The sequence below is a fragment of the Natrix helvetica genome (assembly GCF_964273705.1).
Source record: "Natrix helvetica genome assembly, chromosome: Z".
In the NCBI taxonomy this organism is placed as follows: Eukaryota; Metazoa; Chordata; class Lepidosauria; order Squamata; family Natricidae; genus Natrix; species Natrix helvetica.
The window spans coordinates 8,059,054-8,079,753 of NC_138554.1; the positions used below are offsets into that span (position 1 = coordinate 8,059,054).

Genomic DNA, 20,700 nt, shown 5'->3' on the forward strand with positions numbered 1-20,700 from the left:
TGTCTATTATTAAAGGCTGATTGAACTGTATCAAAATAGAATCAGAATATATATGAATGAATGCATGCATGCATGCTACACCTATTTATTGCACCGTTATGAGATTAACTAATACAATACAATAGTAGAGTTGGAAGGGACCTTGGAGGTCTTCTAGTCCAACCCCCTGCCTAAGCAGGAAACCCTATACCGTTTCAGACAAATAGCTATCCAACATCTTCTTAAAGACTTCCAGTGTTGGGGCATTCACAACTTATGGAGGCAACTTCTGTTCCACTGATTAATTGTTCTAACTGTCAGGAAGTTTCTCCTTAGTTCTAAGTTGCTTCTCTCTTTCATTAGTTTCCACCCATTGCTTCTTGTTCTACCCTCAGGTGCCTTGGAGAATAGTTTGACTCCCTCTTCTTTGTGGCAACCCCTGAGATATTGGAACAATGCTATCATGTCTCCCCTAGTCCTTCTTTCTCTTAAGCTAAACATACCTAGTTCCTGCAACCGTTCTTCATATGTTTTAGTCTCCAGTCCCCTAATCATCTTTGTTGCTCTTCTCTGCACTCTTTCTAGAGTCTCCACATCTTTTTTACATCATGGCGACCAGAACTGAATGCCGTATTCCAAGTGTGGCCTTACCAAGGCATTATAAAATGGTATTAACCCTTCATGTGATCTTGATTCTATCCCTCTGTTTATGCAGCCTAGAACTGTGTTGGCTTTTTTGGCAGCTGCTGCACACGGCTGGCTCCTATTTAAATGGTTGTCCACTAGGACTCCAATATCCCTTTCACAGTTACTACTACTGAGCAAGGTACCACCTATATTGTACCTGTGCATTCCATTTGTGTTGCCTAAATGTAGAACCTTACTCTTGACATATATTATCACAGCATTATTGGCCCTGCAATAATGCTATGATAATATAGCAAAACAAAAACAAAAAACCCCACCTCTGGCCAAATATCAAATAATAGGTTATTCAAACTATTCTCCAGAGCACCTGAGGGTAGAACAAGAAGCAATGGGTGGAAACTAATCAAGGAGAGAAGCAACTAAGAACTGAGGAGAAATTTCCTGACAGTTACAACAATTAATCAGTGGAACAGCTTGCCTCCAGAAGTTGTGAATGCCGCAACACTGGAAGTCTTTAAGAAGATGTTGGATAGCCATTTGTCTGAAACGGTATAGGGTTTCCTGCCTAGGCAGTGGGTTGGACTAGAAGACCTCTAGGGTCCCTTCCAACTCGGTTATTCTGTTCTATGTCCGACATTTGACTAAGGACACCCCAGTTAAGTGAATTCCACTGTTCTTGCTGATCCATTTCTTCCATTCTTAAAACAATTCCACCCAGATTTACATTGTCGCGTATGGTTTTTATTTTGATGCTCTTCAATCTAAATGTACCTCCTTCGTTTTCACTTTTTTTCATAGCACTGGCCATTTTCAATGTCTATAGCTTCATAAAAAGAGGAGCTATAACTAATTCAGAATAAAATGGAGTTATTTATTTCAAATGATGTCGGGTAGTAGGTCTGGAATGCCACAGATTCTTATTTCTCATAAAATAAGAAGCACCTTTCCCTACAGTGGGTGATTTAATATTCCGTAAGGAAAGAATAATTATCAAGTTATACAGATCGTCCTTGGCCTACGGCCACAATTGAGCCCCCACATTTCTGTTGTTAAGCGAAACATTGGTTGAGTGAGTTCGGTGACTTTTTACGACCTTTCTTAACCACCGTGGTTAAGTGAATCGCTTCACCCGATAAGTTAGTCACCCGGTGGTTAAGTAGATCTGGCTTGCCCATTGATTTGGCTTGTGAGAAGGTCGCAAAAGGAGAACACATGACTTGGGATATGCAGCAACGGTCATAAGGATGAATTAGTTGCCAAGCATCTGGATTGTGATCGCATGGATAGGTCGTAACTGTGAAAAATGGTCATAGGTCACATTTTTCGGTGCCATTGTAACTTTGAATGGCCACTAAATGAACCATGGTAAGTCAATAGTACCTATATACGGTACACTACAAGAGTATCCTCAGTTGAGAAATAAGACATATTTAATTCTTACAAAAAAATAATTAAGGAAGAAAATAGCTTTGTTGAATCAGCCTTTCTCAATTCACTGTCTTCTCAATATGGGAGAATACAATACAATACAACACAATACAATAGTAGAGTTGGAAGGGACCTTTGAGGTCTTCTAGTCCAACCCCCTGCCTAGGCAGGAAACCCTATACCGTTTCAGACAGATGGCTATCCAACATCTTCTTAAAGACTTCCAGTGTTGGGCCATTCACAACTTCTGGAGGCAACTTCTGTTCCACTGATTAATTGTTCTCACTGTCAGGAAGTTTCTCCTCAGTTCTAAGTTGCTTCTCTCCTTGATTAGTTTCCACCAATTCAACCAGCATCATTCCTTAGCTAATCTGGAGAACCAAGTTTGGCCTAGTGGTGAAGGAACTAGGCTAGAAAGCAGGAGACCTTGAGTTCAAGTCCTGCCTTTGCCATGAAAGCTAGTTGGGTGGCCTTGGGCTGATCACCTGGGGGCTGTGACTTCTAGTCTTACTCAGGCATGAAAGTCAGCTGGGTGACTTTGCATCAACTATTAGAAAGCAAGAGTTCCAGTCTTGCCTTAGGCATGAAAGTTAGTTGGGTGACCTTGGGCCAATCACTAGGAGACTGTGAATTCTAGTCCTGCCTTGGCCGTGAAAATCAGCTGGGTGACTTTAGATCAACTATTAGAAAACAAGAGTTCCAGTCTTGCCTTAGGCATGAAAGCTAGTTGGGTGACCTTGGGCCAATCACTAGGAGACTGTGAATTCTAGTCCTGCCTTGGCCGTGAAAACCAGCTGGGTGACTTTGGATCAACCACTAGAAAACAGAGTTCCAGTCTTGCCTTAGGCATGAGAGCTAGTTGGGTGACCTTGGGCCAATCCCTAGGAGACTGTGAATTCTAGTCCTGCCTTAGCCACAAAAACCAGCTGCATGGCTTGGGGCTGATCACCAGGCGACCGTGAGTTCTAGTCCCACCTTAAGGCGTAAAAACTGGCTTGGTGACTTTGGGCCAGTCACTCACTCTTTCAGCCCGACCCACCTCATGGGGGGGGGGTTTCGGGGAGGAGGAAGGTGTGTTGGATATTTTTGCTTCCTTGAGTGGTTATTTGTAAAAATAACAAAGGTGGAGTAAAAATAAAATGAAATAAAAATAAGTTCCTTCCAATTCCTAAACAATATTAGTTCCCGGGGTGGCAAAATGGTCAGAATGCAGTAAAGATAAAGTTAAAGGTTCCCTTCGCAGGTATGTGCTAGTTGTTCCCAACTCTAGGGGGCGGTGCTCATCTCCATTTCAAAGCCGAAGAGCCAACGCTGTCCGAAGACGTCTCCGTGGTCATGTGGCCGGCGTGACTAAACGCTAAAGGCGCACATAACGCTGTTACTTTCCCACCAAGGGTAGTCCCTATTTTTCTACTTGCATTTTTTACATGTTTTGAACTGCTAGGTTGGCAGAAACAAAGACAAGTAACAGGAGCTCACTCCATTGCGCGACACTAGGGATTCGAACCGCCGAACTGCCAACCTTTCTGATCGACAAGCTCAGTGTCTTAGCCACTGAACCACCTTATAGAATGCACTCATCCCTTATAGAATGCAGTCTTGCAGGCTAAATCTGCTGACTGCCAGGGGTTCGATCAAATTGCTGGCTTGAGGTTGAGTCAGCTTTCCATCCTTCCAAGGTCAGTAAAATGAGGACCCAGATTTTGGGGGACAATATGCTGGCACTGTAAACCCACTTAAAGAGGGCTGTATTATTATTATTTATTCACATTTCTAAACCGCCCCCTCTCCCAAAGCCCTGTGAAGCGTTATGGAAGCCCTGTGAAGTGGTATGGAAGTCTAAATGCAACAGATTTGTGTTCCAGTATCTCAGGGGCTGCCACAAAGAAGAGGGAGTCAAGCTTTTCTCCAAAGCACCCGAGGGCAGGACAAGAAGCAATGGGTGGAAACTAATCCAGGAGAGAAGCAACTTAGAACTGAGGAGAAACTTCTTGACGGTTAGAACAATGAATCAGTGGAACAGCTTGCCTCCAGAAGTTGTGAATCCTCCAACACTGGAAGTCTTTAAGAAGATGTTGGATAGCCATTTGTCTGAAGTGGTGTAGGGTTTCCTCCCTAAGCAGGGGGTTGGACTAGAAGACTTCCAAGGTCCCTTACAACTCTGTTATTCTATTCTAAAGACAACAGATTTAAAGACTAAGTTGAAGAAGCTTCCTTAGATGTTAAAGACAGCAAAACACTTGCTGGTATTGTCAGCTTGAATGCGGTGGTTTGTTCGGGGAAAACAAAACTATAATTACGTTTGTTTTCTGCTTTTGCTGAAACCTCTTTGTGTAGGCATCAATGGAATGATGTTCAAAACAAATGAACTTTATTTTTTTTTTTTTTAAAAGAGATAGTTAACTCAGCAAGACCAGAAGGCCAGAATATTTCTTAGCTGGCGTGTAATTCTTGTAAAAGCGAAACCAACACTCAGACGCAGGGATGAAAAGCTGAAATAAAATTCCGTGGCGGGCAAGAGCTCTAAGAAGTTTATGCTTTTAGTATAGTACAGCCTTTATTGTCATTGTATAAAATAAATACAACAAACTTGGTTTTAAATGTGCAGGTCCCAACCTTCTGGCTTTGATTTCAAGTGTGGGAAGAAATATACATCTGGTTCAGTTTCAAACCAGGGGAAAAACACTGGAAACAGGCATTGAATTGGAAAGATGCTTTATTGGTGAAGCAGAACTCCATGAGTTTGTGGTCCTGGGCAGCTGACAAAATGCAGTTGAGAATGGAGGGTTTATATACCTTCTCTAGGCTTTGTATTTGAGCTTCCTGTTCCTGAGCAAGAACATGTATTCTATTTGTTGTTGTCCGATTCCTACGGAGTCATGTCGGGATTATGTAAGGATCGTAGCTGGCTCTATAGGCAGAAGAGAAAATGCATATTCCTAGGTGCTTGTCTAAGCTAATTTGCTTGAGGTTTGGATTGTTCCAGGGGGAGGGGGAGGGAGATACAATACAATACAATACAATAGCAGAGTTGGAAGGGACCTTGGAGGTCTTCTAGTCCAACCCCCTGCCTAGGCAGGAAACCCTATACCGTTTCAGACAAATGGCTATTCAACATCTTCTTAAAGACTTCAAGTGTTGGGGCATTCACAACTTCTGGAGGCAACTTCTGTTCCACTGATTAATTAATTGTTCTCACTGTCAGGAAATTTCTCCTCATGAAGGGGCTTGTGTTATGAAAGGGTGTTGGAGCAATTCCTATTGGGCTTAAGAGCTTTGTTCTGGTTGGGATCTTGAGTGAGGGGCGAATCCTACCATTCTCTCCTTTGTTCCGACTTTGCTGAGGGGGTTTCAAAATACCCTGTCTTGAATGGATTTCCAAACCTGCATTTCTAAAAGGTGCCTCCTCAGTTTCTAATTGGGTGCAGGGAGACGGGGGCTGCTTCCTGCCTCTAAAAAAATATGTTTCTCCATTTCTGGTCTAGGGAAACATACAATACAATAGCAGAGTTGGAAGGGACTTTGGAGGTCTTCTAGTCCAACCCCCTGCCTAGGCAGGAAACTCTATATCGTTTCAGACAAATGGCTATCCAACATCTTCTTAAAGACTTCCAGTGTTGGGGCATTCACAACTTCTGCAGGCAACTTCTGTTCCACTGATGAATTGTTCTAACTGTCAGGAAGTTTCTCCTCAGTTCTAAGTTGCTTCTCTCCTTGATTAGTTTCCACCCATTGCTTCTTGTCCTGCCCTCAGGTGCCTTGGAGAGGAGTTTGACTCCTTCTTCTTTGTGGCAACCCCTGAGATATTGGACCACTTCTATCATGTCTCCCCTAGTCCTTCTTTTCATTAAACTAGCCATGCCCAGTTCCTGCAATCATTCTTCATATGTTTTTGCCTCCCTAATCCTCTTTGTTGCTCTTCTCTGCACTCTTTCTAGAGTCTCCACATCTTTTCTATATCATGGTGACCAAAACTGAATGCGGTATTCCAAGTGTGGCCTTACCAAGGCATTATAAAGTGGTATTAACACTTCTCATGATCTCGATTCTATCCCTCTGTTGATGCAGCCTACAACTGTGTTGGCTTTTTTGGCAGCTGCTGCACACGGCTGGCTCATATTTAAATGGTTGTCCACTAGGACTCCAAGATCCCACTCAAAGTTATTACTGTTGAGCAAGGCACCCCCTATACTGTACCTGTGCATTTCGTTTTTCTTGTCTAAATGGAGAGCCTGACTCTTTTCACCATTGAATTTCATTTTATTAGATAGTGCCCAAATTTCATTTTATTATATAGTGCCCAAATATAATATTCAGCCTTTAAAAAAAAAATCCACAAAATATTTCATTCTTCTAGGAGGATGGGGGAGCGGGGCTTCCCACACAAGGAAGAACATTAAGACAAGCAAAAGAAAATATAAGTGAGCTAACCCCATTATGGAAGATTATACACCTATAACACATTATTACTAATGGATCAGTGACTTCCCTCCAGCGGTTGTGGGTATTCAAATACTGAAAGTTTTGAAGAAGAATTTGGGCAGCCATTTGCCTGAAATAGTGTAGGTCAGGGATAGCTAACTGTTGTGACCCAGCAGGATCCTTTGCAGCTGCTGAGCGACTCAGATAGCGACGAGCCCTATGAGTCGGCTATGGAGGAGGTGGAGGACCCTGGGCAGGGTTCAGACGCAGAGCAGGGACCAGAGAGGGTGGTTGGCCACCACGAGGCGCCTGAGGCATGGAGCAGTGGGGAAGATCAAAGGGAGTTTGTCCCTGACGCACGGCAGAGAAGGGCGGGGAAACGAAGGCAACAGCTGCTCCGGAGACAAGCTCCTAAGAGATAATGAAGCCCAGGTGGTTGGGGCGTGGTCCCTCCCAAGAGGGTATATAAGAGGGGATTTTGGGAGGAAGCTGTTTGCAGGACTCAACCGTTCCTAACGGTATTGAGAAACTCTTGTCTGGTCTGTCTTGTATTCCGTTCTGTTTGATTTGGGTAGCTGCCAACTATTCTTGCATGTGATTCTTGTCTGGGTGTTCAGCCAACAGAGTTGTAATCTTTGCGATTAAAAAGTGGCAAACAGCTAAGCCTCTGTCGGCGTTCATTACCGGACGGAGAGGGGTCAGAACAGCTAACATTATTGCTGTTGCGGGCTGAAAGCGCGCACATGCTCCTATAATGCAATGCGTGCATGACCCCTCCCCCCACCTGCTTGCCCTGCCCCATGTACGTGCACAGGTGATTCCCCTATAGGCGCCCCACCCCTGCGCTTACGCCTGCAGTCCCTCCACTCTCCCCATCCTATGCATGCATTGTTAGGGGAAATTTCACCCTGAGCTAATGAGGTGTAGACCGTCGGCTTTCCTAAAAAGCATATCTTCAGAAAAAGCTAAAATAAGACCCGATAACATGTTCTAATTAAAAACAAACTTTAATATGAAAATAAAATGAAAAACAAATCTATCTAATTGTTACATTTTGGCAAGAGCAATTGTCGTCCACCTTCTTGGCAGACGAACAGAAGATCAGAAGTCTCTGGAATGTGTGATGTATTAAGAAACGTGTTAAGAAGCAAGCACAGTAAATCATTGCTGATAAGGCCTATGACCTGCGCAGTAAATCTTCAGTTCAGCTAGCAAACAATTAACGCAGTGACATGCATGACCTGTGCATGGGCATGCCCCTGCAAATGCATATGTGAACACATGCATCTCCTCCATGCACACATGTGGCAGAGACTTGAAAAACAGCTGTCCTACAGGAGGCGCAGGCACATGCACAGCGGAGCTGATCTGGGGCAACGGCTCACAATCTTCAAGAGCCCTTCCAACTCTGCTATTCTGTTATCTTTGTAAACCACCATGAGTTTATTTGTTAATGGTTCTTTGAAGGGGGAAGAACTAATAATGTTCCTGAATTATAAAGGATGAGACATACACACACAATCAAATATCCAACTTTATTACACTGTAAATGTTTTAACACATAATATTCAGAAGACGGTAATAGTACATTAGAACAATGCGAGAATTGGGGTTGATAAGCTGCCTAGATGTTTTTTTTTTTAAAGCTGTTCGATGAAAGATTTAAAAAGGGAGGCTGTTTTGTTTAAAAACCCGAGAAGGCAATTAGGAAAGCTGGTAGCATGTTTCCGTCCAGTCAAATTTTGAAGTTCCTGGATGATTCTGAAGTTCCAGTTACGTTTCCCCATTTTTCTGTCCTTCCTAATCAAAAAGAAGAAGAGAGATTTCTGGTTATCTGAGACAATTAGGAGGATGCCGGTTGTCCCAAAGACAAACCATTTTCAAACATTTCTACTAAAGGTAAAGGTTTCTCCGTCAGTTGCCTCTGACCCTAAGGCACAGTGCCCATCTCCATTTCTTGGTTGAAGGAGTCAACATTGTCCGAAGACAATTCCTGGGGTGATGTGGCCAGCAGGTGCACAGAACACATCCCATGAAATGTAGAAATGTTTGTTTATATTAACATGAAATTACATTTAATTTAAGGGTTCTACTAGAAACCTTGTGAGGTACCATAGTTTTCAGCGTATAAGACACACATATAAGTGTGTCTTATAAGAGGCAGCGTATAAGCGTATAAGAGGCAGAGAATAGACGGAGGTGGGACTAGTCCAAAGTGACATTTACTGATTCCCTGAACTACTCAAAATTCCCATTACCAGTTCTCCAGAACTGGTCGGAACCTGCTGAATAGCACCTCAGGTCTAGAAATGATTTAATCCAGGTTTGAGGTGCCCAAAGTGAAACCATGGACATTAAGTGGATCTTTCCCCTGTATTAAAAGATCTGCTTACCTCATCTTGACCATGCCCAGAAGGTCAGCATCAGGTTGAGAGCGACGCTCTTGAAAAATATTAATCTCAGTCCCAATACAGTGAGAGAGAGAAGATTCAACCTTTCGTCTGAAGAAAAAGAAGAAGAAAAAGAAGAAGAAAAAGAAGAAGAAAAAGAAGAAGAAAAAGAAGAAGAAAAAGAAGAAGATAAATATCAAGTTGTCTCATTTGGCCGTTGAGATTGGTTGCTTATGATGCTTGCCTAGATCAAGGGTGGAGAACTACGGCAACTTTGATGATCTGTGAACTTCAACTCCCAGAATTCTTGAGCCAGTCTGGGATTATCATGTATGTACCCAAATGTTCAACCAAAATGCTGGAGATGCGGGTGTTTAGATGCTACTTTTTTCATGTATGGTGGACTTGCAATAAGGCTAAAGCTTTTTGGATAAAAATATGGTGGGTTATGCAAAATGTATTTAAGAAAAGAATATAATTTACTCGGCAAATGTTTTTATTGGGTATAATTAAGGATTTTACTAAAGGGGAAACAAAACTGGTTTTGTATATGGTTACAGCAGCTAGGTTGTTGATTGCTCAACACTGGAAAAAAGATTCTTTACCGACAATCGATCAATGGATTCAGAAAGTGGCGGGGTTTGCGGAAATGGCAAAAATTTCAGCTTTCTTAAAAGGTCAGAAGCAGGAGAATTATACACAGGAATGGGTAAAATGGATTGATTATATACAGAATAAATATCAGACTAGGAAGTACTATGTAGCCTTTAGGTAAGAATGTTTAGATTGACAGATGAACAGAGTAAATAACATATGGGATGTTTGGAATTACTGGAGTGGTGCACAGCGGAAGTCAGGGGGGGTGGGTTTGATTGAAAGGTGGGGGAGGGTTAGGGTGGAGGGTGGGGAAATATATATGTATAATTAATTTAGAAGATGGGACTAATGGGATATTGTTACTTTAAGAGAAATTTACGTTATGATTTATATATGTTCAATTAATTTAGAAGATGGGGTTAATGGGCTATTGTCACTATAAGAGAAATTTAAATTATGATTGTTGGGAGATGAGGGGGTACAATATTTGAATGAGAAACTTATCTTAAGACGGGGGGAGGGAAGAGGGTATAGTATTTGTATGTGATCTATATTATATGTCGGGGGGGGTAAAAAAAAAAGGGGGGGGGAATTTGTTTGTATAAAACTATTTCAATAAAAAAAGAAGAAGTTCACAAATCGTTAAAGAGCTACAGTTCCCCATCTTTGGCTGAACCAAGCAATATTTGATTGGGCCCTTTAAGAGTTCATGTCTGACTTGATGCTTCATGCTGAATCAAAAGTTGCAGGTAGTCCTCGACTTACGACCACAATTGAGCCCAACATTTCTACCGCTAAGCGAAACATGAGTTTGCCCCATTTTGTGACCTTTCTTGCCACAGTTGCTAAGTGTATCACCATAGTTGTTGAATTAGTCAAACCACTGTTAAGGGAAAACTGGCTTCCCCATTGTCAGAGGATCGCCAAAGGAGATCCCATGACCCCGGGGCACTGCCACGGTCATAAACATGAGTCGGTTGCAAAGCATCCGGATTTTGATCCTGTGACCCTGGGGATGCTACGGTTGAAGCTGAAGTAGTCATTGACAGGTAGGACGTTGTAGCAGACAATTTTATGAACTACACTTACCGTATTTTTCGGAGTATAAGACACACCGTTTACCCTCCAAAAAGAGGCTGAAAATCTGGGTGCGTCTTATACATCGAATATGGCATTTTTGGCTTCCTGAAGCCCCGCCCCCTTTACCAAATTGGTCGTGCATAGCTTGTAGGAGGCTTTCAGAGAGCTCCTGGGGGTTGGGGAGGGCAGAAATGAGCGACAAATGGGCCATTTTTTGCTCAATTTCCCCCCCAGCCCCCAGGAGCACTCTTCAAGCCCCCCAAAGGCTATTCATGCCTCTTTAAAAAGGGGGGGGGCATTTTTGCAAAAAAGTGGACATTTTTGGGAGGTTTGCAGAGTGCAAAAACTTTTTTTTTCCTTTCGGAAAGCTCTTTAGTTAGAGTGGTTGATGAGAATTAGATTGATCAAGTGCTGTGCCAGCAGAAACAAAGTCTTAGGTGCTGCAGATTGTCAGCGATTTCCTTCTCCAGCACATGGATAAATCCACCTGGAAACATCTACCTACCTACCTACTCTCTCTCTCTCTCTCCCTACCTATCTACTGTATTTCTCTTTCTCTCTCTCTCTTTCTCTATCCCTCTACCTACCAACCTATCTACTCTCTCTCTCTTCCTACCTACTGTATTTCTCTCTCTCTCTCTCTCTCTCTTTCTCTCTCTCCCTCCCTCCCTCCCTTTATCTACCTACCTACCTACCTACCTACCTACCTACCTACCTACCTAACTACTCTCTCTCTCTCCCTACCTACCTACTGTATTTCTCTCTCTCTCTTTCTCTCTCTCTCTCTCTATCCCTCTACCTACCTACTTTTTTGAAAAAAATGCCTCTTCAAAACCTTGGTGCGTCTTATACTCTAAAAAATATGGTAGGTCAGGCACAAAATTGTCTGCTACAACGTCCTACCTCTCAATGACTACTTCAGCTTCAACCGCAATAATTTTGTTAGGGTCACATTACTAGCTGTTCAGGACCGCATGCAGCCTATGGGCCGTGAGTTGGACACCTCTGATCTATGTAAATAGTTAAGATTACAAGCACAAACCCAGCCATTCAAACCATATTTCGTGGCTTAATGACACAAGTGAAATAGACCCCACAAAGAAACGGTAACTCAAGTCCCAAGGACGAATGTTAAGTCTGAAAAACTTAGTGTTAAGTCATAAGTCACTTTTTAAAGTCGTGTTGTTGCTTTGAACGGTCACTAAATGAACTGCCGTACGTCAAAGACATACTTGCGTGTTCAACAAAAATGTGATTCTGCAGTGAAGGAGTGTGGGTTAAAATGAAATCACAATGTTAGCCACAATGGGGTAGGGGTGGGGGGTTGGACTAGATGACCTATAAGGTCCTTTCCAACTCTGTTAATCTGTAAACAATTCAAACTCTGCTCGTTTGTGTGTGTGTGTGTGTGTGTCGGGCTTGCCGCAGAGAGTAAATAGGGAGTAAGGCTTAGAATCGGCATTCACAGTTGCCATCTTGACTTTTTTGAGATCCCCCCCCCCAAACCCCACTGAAGAGGCCTTTGCAGGACTTAACACAACGTTCTGCTTTTATTTCAACTTCTCACAGGTATATCTCATTCATATAGCTATATTATTATAGGGTCTCCTGCTTGAGCAGGAGGTTGGATTGGATGATCTCCAAAGTCCCTTCTGTGAGCATATTAAATTTAGTGGCTGGAACAGTGAAGTGTACATTGGGCCAGAACCAGGGGTGGGATCCTACTGGTTTAACAACTGGTTTGCTAAGCACACGGTTCGCGCTTGCTCGTGGGAGCTAACTGGTTCACTCCCAGCTGATCTTCAAAGCTACAGATTCGCCCGAACCGGTCTGAACCAGTAGACACCCACCTCTGGCCAGAACCCACAGTTGTTGTTGATTGGTCGGAGAGTGCTGGCTTGTGCATGAGGCAATCTACCCTATGATTGGTTGCTATGAGGTAAAGGGGGAATTTCCCTTTTTTCCCGCCTTTTTTCCCCCTTTGTGCTCTGTGATTTACCTCACGACGTTCCTAGTCCTCCTGACTATCTTGACTGCTGTAAATTGGAATGTCAAATACATTTTTTAATATAAAACTACAAGATCTTTTCAGTGTCTCTGACTTGGTGTGGAAAACTGCTGCGCGATTCCCTCACACCTTCCAACTCTGTTATTTTGATATTTTACCCACAGTTAACATACCTGTTTCGAAAGCTGGAGTGTCGGACGGAGTTTCTTTACATGTAGCATCCCCTATAACAACAACAACAACAACAACAACTCAATAATGATTACGACTATGATAAAAGAAAAAACAAGATAGATTCAGGGAATGTTTTTCTCAGACGTCACCTGGATGATTGATGCTATGCTATGCTACTAGGCCTCAAGAAGTTATTTCGGTGTCAATCTGCCATAAACAAAAGTTGATGAAAGTTTATCGTCCCACTCTGAGCACCTTCTCAAGGTCAACGGCTTGGGAACGGAGGGCAGCTGCATTCCTCGGAAAACCTTTCTAAAAAACACATTTCTTTTGCATTTTTTGGACTTGGAGGGACCAGTTATGGGAGGCACCTTTGGAAAGGGAAAAGTTACCCTGGGATTTTGGCACACGAATTTCAGTTCCGGCTTTGCATTATTGTATATTCCTTGATTTCTAATAAACCATGACCTTCTCATCCTCAATGTTGTTAAAGGTTTTTTTTTTCCTTAGAAGCTCATGTTGAGGCAGGGCTGACAACTTTTCATATTTTGTGGCTTGCTCTCTTCTTTCTCCAACACACAAAAAAATAAAACAGACGTCCTACAGCTGTGTTACAAGCAGGAGCAATGGTTATTTTTATGTGCCTTTAATTACGATGTCCACCTGGGATCCTTATCCCTCTACTACTAGGTAGCAGCACTTAGTAGTAGTATTACTAGTAGTAGTACTAAGTAGTAGTAGAGGGTAAAGGACCTCCTGAGACTGAGGCAAGCTTGGTATGAAGTTTCCAAAAGATGACCTAATTAATTTACGAGCTTCAAGACAAAGTTCAAAAGAAATCCATTCATTTATTAGGATCAACATTTTGGCATGTTCTTCTGCGGAGCTGAAACTGATTTCCGCTTAATGGAATCTGAACTTTACCCTTGTATCCCCTCCTTTCTGTCTGTGTCATAAATCACATCCACCAACAAGATGCTGTGGCAGGCTACGAATGTGCACACTTCACATGCTAGCTGTAGAAATATGAGACTGACTCTGGGCAAAGGTATGCATGGCATTCTCTTCCCTTTTCTCTCTTTTTTATGTCAACTTGATAACAGTCATGGAAACGCTTTACAAGTTGATATATGGGAGTAATGCATATTTTAGTGGTGGCAACTCCTTTCTAGAATATCTTCAGCAGATAAGATCACCTGATGCCTTCATAAACAGTCTTCTGAAGACTAGGTGAAGATTTATCATTTCCCAAGCACTTCCCAAACTATTTGAAAGTTTACTTATTGATTATTGTTTGTTATTAAATGTATTTGTCATCCACTTTAAAGTTGGAGGCAACTCTGAACATGATTGAATGCTATTTCACTGCATCTATCTTTGCTATTGACAGTACTTTTTAAAAACGAAACTTAAATTCTCCTTTTCACTGAAGAGAAGGAATGATATTATTTCAGCAAATATGTGTGTCTGTATCTCACACGGTGCATGGTTAAAAACGTGTTACACTACTTGGGGAAGTAAGGCAGTTTAAACCATGTGTGAAACGCACATCTCAATAAACTGTGAGAAAGTCTCGTCCCCCCCCCCCCGCCCCATCTCTTTCTGCAGAACGGTTGCAGATTCCCACATCAAACTGTAGATCACATCCTGACCAGAAGTTGAAGGCGTAAATTGGTCTGGTATTTATTTTTTGTATTAATATAAACGATGCTGTACTTCAATGGTTAGATGGCCTAGACCAGGGATGGCTAACCCTTTTCTCCTCGTGCCAGGGGTGGGTTCCTGCCAGTTCTAACCTCTTCTACAGAAGAGGTTGCACAAATCTACAGTGCCGTTTAGAACCGGTTCCAGCTCCCTCCCCTGCTGCCTGTCCGGACATCAAGATGAAGAGCAAGAGGAGGAATTCTGGGAGTTGAATCCACATCTTAAAGCTGTCAAGTTTGAACACCCCTGGGGTTTTTTTCCCTAAAGGGTTAGGGGTGCAAGGGTCTTGTAACTTGACAGCTTTACGACTTGCACACTTCAATGCCAGAGTTCCTGAGCCAACATGACTGGAGGAGGAATTCTGGGAGTTGAAGTCCACAAGTCTTAAAGCTGTCAAGTTTGAACACCCCGGGGGTTTTTTTGTCCTAAAGGGTTAGGGGTGCAAGGGTCTTGTAACTTGACAGCTTGAAGGCTTGCGTGCTTCAAATGCCAGAGTTTCTGAGCCAACCTTTTGGTTGCTAAGCAAGAGCGTTGTTAAGTGAGTTTCACCACATTTTACAAGTTGGCCACTCTCACCTGGTCACATGGCCAGCAAGCCACTCCCACAAAGCAGGCCACACCTACAGAAGAGGTTCTAAAAAAATTTGAAACCCACCACTGCCTCACGCGCATGCCCACACCCCTAATGCAATGCGCCCCACCTCCTGCGCATGCACACATGACCCCGCTGTTCTCCCCCTACACATGCGTACAACCCTCCGTGCTCTTCCGTGCATGCGCGCGACCCCACCATGCCACATTTTGGGCCTAGCAGGCCTCCCTGAAGCCTTCTGTGACCAAAAAAGGGGCATGGGGGGCACCCCTCCCCCACACCCCTCTGCACATGTGCAAGTGACTCCTCCCACTCACCATGCATGTGCACATGATCCCCCAGCCCCCCGCGCATGTCTCCTACACGCACGGCAGAGTCCCAAAAATCATCTGGCTGGCGGGAAACGCACGCCCGTGAATGTGCGGTGCAGCTGAGCTGGGAAACAGCTTAAGTGCCCGCAAAGAGGTCTCCATGTGACACCGGTGGCACGCAGGCCATAGATTCACCATCCCGGGCCGAGAGGCATTGATATATCAACTTTGATCTTTTCGACATTGATATTTTATTGTGTTTTACTAATCGAACTCAAGGGTTAATATTGATTGCTAGTCCACGGATGGCATGCCATACGCTAAATGTATGAGCTGCCCCCAGAGCTTCGCATAATCCCTGACCTCCAGTCCTTCCGACGCGCCCTAAAAAGTTGGCTTTTCCAACAAGCCGGCCTGGCCTGTTAATTTTAACTTATTTTAAATGTATTGTCTTTTAAATTCGGTTTGTTTTTGGGATATGTATTTAATTTCTTTTTAACTTTTGGGGTGTGTGTGTTTTTTTTAATGTTGTACGCCGCCCTGAGTCCTTTTGGAGAAGGGCGGCATATAAATCCAAATAAACAAACAAACAAACCAATGTATCTGCGAAACCTTTTGGAAATCTGGTTCTCTAAGTGAGTCTCATCTTTTCTGCGGGATGTCCAATAGATATTCAACCAGCCCTCAGGAACCATAACAAAGGCAGCTATTACCCGATTTCCCTGAAAAATAAGACCTCCCCTGATAATAAAACCAATTGGGCTTTTGAGCGCATGCGCTAAAATAAGCCCTCCCTGAAAACATTGCAACACAGCAGCAGCCATGAGGGGACTATGCTTACCCCCTCCTGCACCTCCAAAACAATAAGACCTCCCTGAAAATAAGGCCAAGCACTTATTTCGGGGGTCAAAAGAAAATAAGACCCTGTCTTATTTTCGGGGAAACACAGTATTGGTCTCCAAGCTGGACTGGAGGAAGAAAGCTTTATTTTAGATATGGGTTTGATGTGAATGCCAATATTTATTTCGATTTACCTTCCTTTTCAGCTTGGTAGTTTTTCCCATTGTAAATAGCAGAGCATTGAAGTGGATCTTTATTGTTCTTCCAAATGACGACCCCAAGGCTGGCTGATGTTTTGTCGCCGTCTTCTTTCACAACTACAGCAGAGCCATTGAACTCTTCAGCTTCCAAGCTACTATGAGGAATCACGTGGATGGGATTAGGTGAGTAGTCAGTAATGAGGCAAGCGGCTACGCCACTGGATTCTTTGGATTCTTCTTTGGATGCCAACTGGTAGACCGAAGGGTCTGACTCAACAAGATCTATAATAATAATAATAAAAAAACCATACATTGCTCAGTTTTGAGATCTGAAAAGCTTGGAAAGCACCTACAGGTAGTCCTAGATATACAACTGTTTATTTAGCCACCATTTGACGTGACAGAAAGTGACCTACAACCAGTCCTCCCACTTAACAACGGTTGCAGCATCTCCACAGCCAGCAAAATTTGGGCAGGGAGCAAGCCAGCACATATTTTACAACGGTTGCAGGTGGGCGTTGCCTAATTGTCAATTGCAATCTAGCCAGCCGATTTCCAACACGCAAAGCCAAGGGGAATCTGGATTTACTTAACAACCTGGAAAATGTACTTAGCCACTGTGGCTGAAAGGGTCGTAAAATCAGGGCACGGCTCACTGAACAACTGCCTCACTTAGCAGAAGAAATTCTGGTCCCATTGTTGTTATAAATCAAGGGCTAGATGTAAAAAGTGACATCCCACCAATTAAGAGAATGCTATACCTTCTATGGGTTTGTTTGTTTTTTCAGTTGCAACGTATGGCTGTGAAAGTTGGAGCATAAGAAAGGCTGAACATCAAAGAATGGAGGCCTTTGAACGATGGTAATACAATACAATAGTAGAGTTGGAAGGGACCTTGGAGGTCTTCTAGTCCAACCCCCTGCCTAGGCAGGAAACCCTATACCGTTTCAGACAAATGGCTATCCAACATCTTCTTAAAGACTTCCAGTGTTGGGGCATTCACAACTTCTGGAGGCAACTTCTGTTCCACTGATTAATTGTTCTAACTGTCAGGAACTTTCTCCTCAGTTCTAAGTTGCTTCTCTCCTTGATTAGTTTCCACCCATCGCTTCTTGTTCTACCCTCAGGGGCTTCGGAGAATAGTTTGACTCCTCTTCTTTGTGGCAACCCCTGAGATATTGGAAGACTGCTATCATGTCTCCCCTAGTCCTTCTTTCTCTTAAGCTAAACATACCCAGTTCCTGCAACTGTTCTTCATATGTTTTAGTCTCCAGTCCCCTAATCATGGTGGTGGAGAAGACTCCTGCGAGTCCCTTGGACTGCAAGGTGATCAAACTGGTCAGTCCAAAAGGAGATCAACCCTGGCTGCTCTTTAGAAGGCCAGATCCTGAAGATAAAACTCAAATTCTTTGGCCACCTAATGAGAAGGAAGGACTCCTTGGAGAAGAGCCCAATGCTGGGAAAGATTGAGGGCAAAAGAAGAAGAGGACGACAGAGAAGGAGGTGGCTGGATGGAGTCACCGAAGCAGTAGGCTTGAGCGTAAATGGACTCCAGAGGATGGTTGAGGACAGGAAGGCCTGGAGGAACATTGTCCACGGAGTCGCAATGGGTCGGACACGACTTTGCAACTAACAAGAACAACATTCCTTCTCATCTATTTGTTCTACTTTGCATTGTACACTGTTGTCATAAGAGGCAATGAAGTTATGGAAACGTGTGCGATTTTAAGCCTGGTTATCATCCCTTTCTAGAAAAGCATGCATCCCAATTTCCTGCTGGAGTCAAAAGAAAAATCTTGTCTGCTATTCTAGAGAGTAATTAACAGAAATTACGACTTTTTTTGAGCGGGGATCAGGAGTCACTCATTGACTTTTGAGGTGCCAGGGATTGCAAATGCAATCAGACTAGAGATTCATTCAAAGATTCATACAAAATAGAATGAATAAAGATTCATACAAAATAGAATGAATAAAGATTCATACAAAATAGAATGAATAAAGATTCATACAAAATAGAATGAATAAAGATTCATACAAAATAGAATGAATAAAGATTCGTACAAAATAGAATGAATAAAGATTCGTACAAAATAGAATGAATAAAGATTCGTACAAAATAGAATGAATAAAGATTCGTACAAAATAGAATGAATAAAGATTCGTACAAAATAGAATGAATAAAGATTCGTACAAAATAGAATGAATAAAGATTCGTACAAAATAGAATGAATAAAGATTCGTACAAAATAGAATGAATAAAGATTCGTACAAAATAGAATGAATAAAGATTCGTACAAAATAGAATGAATAAAGATTCGTACAAAATAGAATGAATAAAAATAACATTAAAATCAGAATGAATGAATGAAAAGAAGGACTAGGGGAAGACATGATAGCAGTGTTCCAATATCTCAGGGGTTGCCACAAAGAAGAGGGAGTCAAACTATTCTCCAAGGCACCTGAGGGCAGAACAAGAAGCAATGGGTGGAAACTAATCAAGGAGAGAAGCAACTTAGAACTGAGGAGAAATTTCCTGACAGTTAGAACAATTAATCAGTGGAACAGCTTGCCTCCAGAGGTTGTGAATGCCCCAACACTGGAAGTCTTTAAGAAAATGTTGGATAGCCATTTGTCTGAAACGCTATAGGGTTTCCTGCCTAGGCAGGGGGTTGGACTACAAGACCTCCAAGGTCCCTTTCAACTCTCCTATTGTATTGTATGGTATAAAAGTTAAAACTGTAAAAATAACATAAAATTTCAAAAGGTAAACAATTGCAAGATGCAGAGGGTTAGTAGCAGAGGTGGGTTCCTGCTGATTCGGACCGGTTCAGCCGAGTAGGTTGTAACTCAGTCAGCCACACACCCCAAACTGGTTCTATCGGCGGCGCCATCTTGTTTTTTGCTTCTGTGCATTTGCAGAAGCAATTTTTTACTATGCCCGAAGCGCATCCCTGAACAAACCGGCAGTAACAGAAGCCGGAAAGCACCCCCGGTTAGTAGTTGTAAGTACAAGTGGGGGGAGGGAGAGTTGTTATGGGGCCGGCCAGCCCCATGATTGTGTGGGCCTCTGTGTCACCCACGCAGGCTCCTACCATTAGTTTTTGACCTCTTGCAAGGCCAAAAACGCAATGTATTTGTATTTTGACTTCTTTTTTGCACTTTTTCTTCTTCTTTTGCAACTCAAGCTAATAACTTCTTCAAGCGTTTGCAAAACTTTCCAGAACTAACGGCAGAGAAAAACCCGCAAAGCTTACGCCTACCTCCCTGTGGGCTTTCATCTGATGCTATCACTTTATGACTAAGAGCTCACGCTCTGAGCGGCTGTAGCTTATCTTCCTGCGTTTCCTGCGGTTGTATTCATTTAGTGAATTAGCTGAGGACGAATGGCCTTCAGAGGGACGCGGTGTCTCAGACGCTGAGCTTGTCGAACAGAAAGGTTGGCAGTTTGCCGGTTCAAATCCCCAGCGCCGCGTAACGGAGTGAGCTCCCGTTACTTCTCCCAGCTTCTGACAACCTAGCCGTTCGAAAGCACGTGAAAAATGCAAGTGGAAAAATAGGGACCACCTTTGGTGGGAAAGTAACAGCGTTCTGTGTGCCTTCGGCGTTTAGTTATGCCGGCCACAGGAACATGGAGATGTCTTTGGACAGCGCTGGCTCTTTGGCTTTGAAATGGAAATGAGGACCGCCCCCTAGAATCAGGAACGACTAGCACATATGTGTGAGGGGAACCTTTACCTTTATAATGATCTTCAAGAATTCTGCATTAAGTTTGGAACCAATTCTGCATTTCACTCTACCAAAGGATCAAACCCAAGGACACCAGGGTTGCAGAATACAAAATAACAAGTTGGAAGGGACCTTGGAGGTCTTCTAGTCAAAGCCCTTGCTCAAGCAGGAGAACCTATACCACACTGGACAAATAGCTGTGCAACCTCTTCTTAAAAACCTCCAGAATTGGAGCACCCAAAACTTCTGGAGGCAAGTTGTCCTACTGATTAAAATTTCTCCTTAATTCTAGGTTGCACCTCTCTTTGTTAATCTTCCATCCATTACTGCTTTTCTTGCCCTCAGGTGCTTTGGAGAATACGTTGAACCCCTCCTCACTATGAGAAGCCCCTCAAATATAGCAGCTTCCCAATATTTGAGGAATTGTCACAGAGAAGAGGGGTGGGTGGGATCACCCTATTCTTCAAAGACCTGAGGACAAGACAAGAAGAAAGAAGGTCCAGTAAGATCCTGAATGATAAAGTCTTATCTGTATTAGACTGTGTAACTAGATGTGATTTAACAGTTTGACTAACTGTGTTCCAATATCTCAGAGGCTGCC

General features: G+C 43.0%; 1 gene segment (V, D, J or C); it reads right to left on the reverse strand.

Annotated features, from left to right (window-relative positions):
- Positions 1-8,011: 8,011 nt before the first annotated feature.
- LOC309382127 (T-cell receptor alpha chain constant-like) overlaps positions 8,012-20,700 on the reverse strand; it is a 31,256-nt gene continuing 18,567 nt past the window's right edge. The window contains exons 2-5 of the C gene segment in view: positions 16,368-16,655; positions 12,726-12,776; positions 8,871-8,978; positions 8,012-8,277 (exon numbers count right to left, since the gene is read on the reverse strand).